Source organism: Perognathus longimembris, chromosome 24, assembly GCF_023159225.1.
Source record: "Perognathus longimembris pacificus isolate PPM17 chromosome 24, ASM2315922v1, whole genome shotgun sequence".
NCBI lineage: Eukaryota > Metazoa > Chordata > Mammalia > Rodentia > Heteromyidae > Perognathus > Perognathus longimembris.
Window position 1 is genome coordinate 16,820,207 of NC_063184.1, and position 8,312 is coordinate 16,828,518.

Here is an 8,312-nt window from a genome sequence, read left to right on the forward strand (position 1 = left end):
ATTGCGTTCCTCACCAACGTCTTTTAAAGACTACAGAAATATAACCAGAGGTGCTTAAGGGATACTAGCACAGCTGTCTCCAGAATAAGAACTTTCAGTTCTCATCTACTTGCTGAAGTATTCACTGGAACAATTATGCACATACAAAAATACCTTCACAAGAAATAGGAAACCAGGTGAGAGATGTCAGCATAGGGCAGTAATAAAAACATACATTCAGGAAGGTGGATGAGGACTACCACCAACTTCCCAGTTTCCACATAAAATCTTAGGTCTTTGAGATCCACTCAGAAAAACAAAATATACTTCAGGTATCTCACAAGATGTCAGTTTTGGCAGAGATTTATTTTTGTCTAACAGGGTCAACATAGAGAGAAATTCAAAAAGAAAGAGACAAATGCTCCCTGCTTGGGGCAGGAACAGGAAATGGAACTTAAAGATTCAAAATGGCAGATCCCAGCTGTAGCTTTTATACTGAGATGGGTAATACTCAGAGTCATTGTCATCTAGTAGCTCCTAGTCCTCAGACAATGGTTATGGGTGGGTAAGATGAGTAAGGCCCCTCCAAAACACAGGTAACCTTGAGGATTTATTTTTGAAGAGTTCCCAGATTTCTACTGTTTCAAAGAAGGCAGACTGAGATGGATCTTGTAATTTAACATCCAGCTGTGGATTTGGTGAAAAGGAAGTTTAGCTGGGTTCTTTGGTTTGTTTCTTTGTTTCAGTTGCTTTTGACTTCTAAGTCTGGCTCTTTTGATGTTTGTTAAAATAATGATCATGTCTTCTCATCTAGCTATCCTGCCTCACAGAGGAACAAAAATGATGTTACCTTTCATTCCTAGAATCTTAGCTATCTTATATTGTATATTTAGAATGTTCTGAGTTATAAGTTTCAGTTTAGGTTTACTGATTCATTAAAAAGGTACCACTTTGTTAAAAGCAATGAGTCTATTAAGGCAGTTGTTGGCCTTTCTGGTTACCTGGCCATTTTGTCAGCTGATTTTGGTTGGGAGCCTTCCCTCACCTAGAGCAGGAAGATGGCAGCCACCAAGAAGACAAAAAAGTCTCTGGAGTCATCAACTCTAGGATCCAACTAGTTATGCAAAGTGGAAAGTGGGTACTGGAGCACAAGCAGAAAATGAGGGTGACCACACAAGGTAAAGGATCATTGGTCATCCTTGCCAACAGCTTCCTATCCTTGAGGAAATCTGTAACAGAATACTGTGCTGTGTTGGCCAAAACTGATATCCATCACATAATGGCAGTAATATTGAACTGGGCACAGCACGTGGAAAATACCACAAATATTACAATACTGTAAGCACACTATCACTGATCCAAGTGAGTCTGATATCATTAGAAACATGCCAGAATCAACTGGAGAAAAGTAAATGTGCATAAGTTTTCTTAATAAAACTTGCCAGAGCTGTTTTTTTAAATGCAGGTTTTGCTTTTAATAAAATGTTAAAGATTGAAGAGAATTATGAAAGAGGTGCTGTTGATCAAGATGCATTGTACTCATAAATGGACATGTTGAATTGAAAGCCCTGTGTAAAATTACTTAAAGGTAATCATAATTTATAAAACGAGGTCAGAAAAAATACCTTATATATACTAGTATTTGCTTGCAGGAAAATGTTCTTATGAGGAAAAAAAAGTACCTTACTATGCTCATTCATCTCAATACTTTTAGGACTGCTTTGAACGAAGGCCTTGCAGAGAAATCAGCTACAAAAGGAATAGCACTGGGAACTCATGAGCCAAGACAAGCTGATGAAGATGCAGGGGAAACTATGGGTGGCCGAATGCTGTCCTGTATTTTGACAGAGTAGCAATTACCAGATGATTCGAGGCGCTGCATAGAGCCATTATGTCCTGAACCCTAAAAGTAGCTACAGCTGTCACCACTGCCTAGATCCAACAGAATATTCAGAAGGCACTTACAGTCTGACAATTTGCTCTTGGGGAAAAATAACAACAACAGCTCCATCTTTTCAGCAAATGCTCTAAATGGGAATAAAAATTATCATTGCAAATGAATTTTGCAATGATAATTTCTTTGATTGTCCAGTGTTGTTCAACTGACAGGCAATTAAGAATCATTTTGTTAACCTTAGGTTGAGTGATGCAAAAACACATCAGAGCCTCTAGATTAGAATGAAGCAAGGAAGCACCAAGGTTGTTTGGAAGTAAAATGCCTCAGGAATAAACAAAAGTTTGCAAACTAAAGAATGTTTTCCTTGGATGGTTATTACAGTATTTTAAAATTAGCACATCTGTTGCCATATATCAAGCTTCTCCACTTAACAATGAATAAGGCAAGGTATGGTGGTACATGTCTATAATCCCAGCTACTTGAGAGGCATAAGTAAGGGGATTGCCATCCAAGGCTGACAAAGTAGACCCTATCTGAAAAATAACTTAAAGCAAAAGTGTCTGTAGGTAAAACTCAAATGCTTGCGTGCTTGTTGAGCAAGCACGAAAGGCCTGAGTTCAAACCCTAGTACCATCAAAAATAAATATATTTAAAATAAAAATTTGAGTCATGTTTTTTTCTTACCTCCTTTCCACAACCTATATGCTCTCTATAGGAGAACTAATATCTTGGCTTGATTTATTTTTAATCTCACCATTTGCCCTTCAGTTGATGACTCATTTCTTCTCTCCATTTCTTTCCTTCTGAAACTATTGAAAAGAAGGAATTTCTTGCTATTCACTTGAGTAAATTAGTTTTGCATCAAGACAGTTTTAAAGCCTGACCAAGAAAATTTATTTTTCCTATTATGGCCTTCCAGGATAATAATAATAGTAGTTCAACCATCTAATAATCTAGCAGTCTTCTCCCACTAGTTGAATCATTTTTCAGTAAAAGCCATGTGTTTCTGACTCATGACTCACCAACTCAAGGAATTTTCCTTGACTTTTGGTGATACGTGGAAACTTCCAGTACCAAACAGGATGTTTCCATTCTTTTGTTGTTGTTGTTCCAAGAAACTAGGACTCAAACTCCCTATCTGATGCTGTTGCTCATTGGCTAGTGCTCTTCTATTAATACAACCACAATGTGCACTACTCCTAATATGTCCCATTCAGAAAAGCAAGACTGTCTTCTCCTAAAATAGCTTCCCTCAATATTTTAAATCAGTTCACAATATTGCAGCATACCAATACCAATACCCAAGCCTCACACTCCATAATTCCATCTCCTTATCAACACTCTTCCATCATTATACTCACAAGCAGACTGCAGGACAAACACGATAGGGACCTCAGCAAGGGTTTTGGGTCCCCTGATCATTCAGGAACTATAGTAATAAGCATGTAGAAGGTACATCTATATGTGACTCTTTTTTTTAACTTATTAATTCTACTCGACTAACCATAGCTAATTCTGTTAATTGGAAAAAAGTAATTAAACAACATTTGTATAAAGAACTATATTTCCCATAATTTTCAGGGTAATACTGACTCTTCCCAACCTGGAAAAAAATGAAGAAGTCAACTATAATCACTAGGAAGTAAATATCCTGCTTAAGGGTCACAGTTTTGTATATCTTCAGTTTGTAGATATATAAGTAGGCCAACCAGGAGATATCTTTAAGTAGATATTTCACAAAATTTCAAACACCAAATCTACTTGTAATTGTCCATCTATGGACAATTCCTTTTAAGGAATGACATTGTAGCTTTCCAGGCAGCATCTCATCAAACAATATCATAACAATGACAAATAATAATGCCAAATAATGCCATCTTGTTGTCAGAAGCATTTTCTCAATAAGTTAGTTTCTAAACACTAGCTGGGCTTTGAAAGATATTTTTTATGCATTTACATCTTTGAACTCCTAAGAGTTTGGAGTGCAATTGACTGAGTATTGTACAAGCTCTTCAAGCAAACAGTGGAAATCGTCTGTCTTCAAGCACAGAAGATAATTCCAGACTAAAGAAGCAGCGCAGTCTGAAATAAAAAAAAAAAGATTAAAAATTACTCTAAGCAATAGGACCTAGAATATTGTCTATAAAACTTTAATGGCTTCTTACTCAATAGGCTTAAAAAGGAAAACAATTGATCAACAGTCTGCTTCACTGTATTAGATAGCATCTGTCATTCATTAGGGGAAATTCCTCATTGTTGGGGTCAGCTGCACCTTTAAGGGGCCACAGCTGACCTCAGCCTGTCCCCCCCCCTTCCTGTCTTTAACCGGAAGAGAAGGAAGTCTGACATCACTTGAGGGACAGCCCCTTGGGACCAATCAGGGGCCCCTCTCTTGTGCCCGCCTTTGGGGTATATCTGGGAGGCTCCTCATTTGAATAGACAGAAGCCCTAGAGGTTTTCTCCAGGGACCCCCACGTCCGTGTCGTTCTTGGCGGCTTTGGGGCACCCTGCGACCACACGCCACCGAGGCTACCCGTGGCCATCGCTCCCGCGTGAGCGATAATGGACCACCAGGAAGGGGCGGACACGCCCCTTCCCCCCCCCCAAGCGAGGGGAAGTTGAGAGAGAGAGATGAGGCTACCTGTGGCCATCGCTCCCACGTGAGAGCGACAAGCCCCTTCCCCCCCAAGCGAGGGGAAGTCGAGAGAGAGAGCCCACACCTCATCTTCTTCCAGATCATTATTAAGTGATGGGTGACTTTGTCAGAAGTTCATATCCTTCATAAATCCTCAAGTCTTCATTTATGTAACGTCTATACTGGAATTCCTGAAAACTAAGACCCAGTGTAAAAATAAAAAGTTTAATTTTTCTAATTGCCTTTGAACAAGATCCATTCTGTACAAAAGGGATAAATTTTTTTTGATATGTTTCCATGAATATAAAACAAAATTGTGGGGCTGGGGATATAGCCTAGTGGCAAGAGTGCCTGCCTCGGATACACGAGGCCCTAGGTTCAATTCCCCAGCACCACATATACAGAAAACGGCCAGAAGCGGCGCTGTGGCTCAAGTGGCAGAGTGCTAGCCTTGAGCGGGAAGAAGCCAGGGACAGTGCTCAGGCCCTGAGTCCAAGGCCCAGGACTGGCCAAAAAAAAAAAAATTAAAAAAAAATTGTGAAGTTCTTTGAAAACAAGTGAAAGCTGCTGTACCCAGGAAAATTACTATTTTTATAAGTATGTGACATTAATAATAAATTATAGACCAAAATTTACTCAAATTCATTATCATCTAAGAATATGTCTAATTGTGGAGGCTGGGAATATGGCCTAGTGATAGAGTGCCTGCCTCATATACATGAAGCCCTGGGTTTGGTTCCTCAGCACCACATATATAGAAAAGACCAGAAGTGGTGCTCTGGATCAAGTGGCAGAGTGCTAGACCTTGAGCAAAAAGAAGCCAGGGACAGTGCTCAGGCCCTGAGTCCAAGCTCAAGGACTGGCAGAAAAAGAAAAAAAAAGAATATATCCAATTGTGCCACAGCCATTAGAATAAATGAAAGAAATACTTTGTAAGTCTCAGACTTAACATTTTTGCCCATCAAAGAAAGAATATGATAGGTATGTTGCTATGTTTGTAAAGGTATTTTCACCTTTAAAATTAAATGTTAGTGTCTTGCCCAGAATTCGGAGTCCCCAAAAGACCACCAAGTAGTCGAGTCTACTGTACGTACAGGAGAGTATTTATTGCAAGCTCGAGCCTGGTCTCACGACCTTCACTGATACTAACCGGGTTTTTATAGGGTTTTGGGGAACATTCCATGAACATTCACATCATCACACAGCAAATCATACCGCGGGAAAATCATAAAACAGCATAGCAACTCGCAGCAAATCATTTCACATCACGGGAAACTTATAAAATAATTCTTACGAATGATTGGCATAATCAATGGCAGGAACAGGCCTGGTGAAAGTGATTGACTAGCTTATGGGGTTCAAAATGATTGGTTTAGACAAATTATCTGGGTCGCAAGGGTATCGCCCCAGTCATCCTTAACTTGAGGGGACATTGCCTTCCATGTGTTGATTAGCGGTTTCTAAGAGAGTTTCACTGCCCAGGGGTTGTTGACACATTCTGTAGTTATTCCAGGAAGCTTAGGCTTCAGGACCTGGTCAGTCCCAAGCTACAATGCAATGGCTGCTCTGGCTTTTCATTAGCATGGATAAGCATACATTTTATGTAATAACTGGAGATGGATGGAGACAGCTTAGGAGCCATAAGACTGTGCCTTTCAAATAAGAAGCAATGTCTAGATCCTGTCACATTGTCCTTCCCATTTATTCTCTTCTAACCAGATCTTCCTGAGTATATCTCAAGTATGTCTCCCTCTCATTATCCCTTGCAACACTTCTCTTGTCTGTATGCTAGTCCACTATGCCATCAGGAAAATAGAATACATACTCAACTATTCTGAGTCAAGAAAATACACATTTCCTCGACTTTGCTATAGTCAGTCTATGGAATCCAAAAGAATGTACTAAAGAATAGGGTTTTTTTCATAGTATTCTACTTTTCTGACTCAGAGTTGTTTGTTTTAAATGATTCATCTTCTTCAAGTGATCCAATCAAGTTAGAACCCAGGCATAAACCTGTAGAAAGAGTTATTTCAAGATTATATAGGATACCAGGACTTTATATGGTACACATAAAAACCAGTATAGTAGTTGTCCTTATTTGCAAAATAATACTGCTTCCTTAACATAGCATATTATTCCCAACGTTGATCTTTTCATTCATTTGCACCAATTCTGTGTAGTCTAAATGTCAACACAGACTTTAGACAGAAAAATATTTGGTCCTTCTCCAGATCGTCGCCTCAGCCTCTCACCATTTCCATAGTCTATTATTGGACCATATAGTCAACAGTTCATGTTCTGTCATTGCAAAGTAATGATTCTTTTGCCTCTAAAGCCATCCTGACTGTCTTGAATACATGATGCCCTTACATGAGTTCACATGGTACTTTCTTATTTCCCACAACAGACTTAGAAGAACAGGTGTAACGCCTTGTTTAGTATCTCCCTTTTGTAAGCTTTGCAGCATTGGCATTGTGTCATTTGTGCTGCTTTTTTGCCAGACACCTAGAGCCCTATCTGCTACCTCTTAAGAGATCATTTGAATAAATTAAGCCTACAGAACCCAGCATCTACTTCTTTGAATTTTTCCTCCCCTTTGAGCCTAATTTGTCTCCCTCATACCATATGAAGTCCACTGCAAATTTTTCATTTTACTTGTGTTATTGCTCGTTACATTTATTATCATTTTAGCCTCATATCAATCCACTACAAGCAATAAAAATAATAATAATAACTCTCTCTCTTCTTTGGCCTAGTTCACAGAATCTTCAGAGAATCCTGGCCATTAGTCACAGAAATGTGTCCACCAAGCAAATGTCCACATTGGTGTCCCAGAACTGGTCTCACGAAGACTGGGAACCCATAATTGCAGAGCCATAAGGTCGGCCTCAGAGAATTGGAAGGCCATTCTCTGTCCCTTGGAATACTGAGGGCCACCCTGACAACACCTACTTTGCTTAGCATTACAACGACCACAGTTTCTACCCTCCTGATAATCTCCATCTTCACTGGATCTTGGAGCTTGCAGGTGGCCGAAGCAAATTGGCTGTTTACTGCTCATCTTCACATCCTGTTTTCAGGATTATTTCCCCCACTGTGGTGCCCTTATCTCTTAAAGATGGCTACCTTGTTTTCTGCACATACTCTCCTGTTTGATAATGAATAAAAGCCCTTTTCTCGGGACCCTCTGGATCTGTTGCTGGAGTGAGGCAGCAAGTCCCCTGGTACCCCGAAACCAATTCCAGGGTCCGGTCTCCATTTTTGCTTTGCTCCAGGACTTGTTCCCGGATGCACCAGGACAAGGCGATCTCAGTGGTTTGCAAGAGAAGATGTCATTGCAACCTCTGTGGTGCAGACACCTTAAAGAGCTCCAGGTGTCCCACAGTGCCAGCCCCTGGGCTCTCTTACCACAGCTGCCTCTTGCCAGTTCCTCTTCTCTGCCACAGTGCAGTTGGGTGGTCCTCGCTCTAGGTACAGAGGGTCGGTCACCTTATTAGAGATGGTCAAGGGCCAGGCCTAGATACAGGGGACCTAGTAGGGGAAGATCCTGATGAACGATAGATACATAAGGCAGAAGGAGGTTCAAATACTGGAGATGAGGGTAAAGCACAAAAACCAAAATGCCTACTGTGTCTTCACAAAAGGGGGAAATTTTTCCTCTTATTGTTTGGTGCTATCTCCCAAATCCCTCAGGACAATGTAGCAGATATAGTTCATCGGGAATGATTGACATTCCCTCAGAGTAACAGACTTTTTCAGGGGAAAAAAATTAAAGGTAGCAACTAAATTCAAGGATACACA

At 40.2% G+C, this 8,312-nt stretch overlaps 1 pseudogene; it reads left to right on the forward strand.

Annotated features, from left to right (window-relative positions):
* Window positions 1-1,037: 1,037 nt before the first annotated feature.
* On the forward strand, window positions 1,038-1,391 carry LOC125341634 (annotated as a pseudogene).
* Window positions 1,392-8,312: the final 6,921 nt, after the last annotated feature.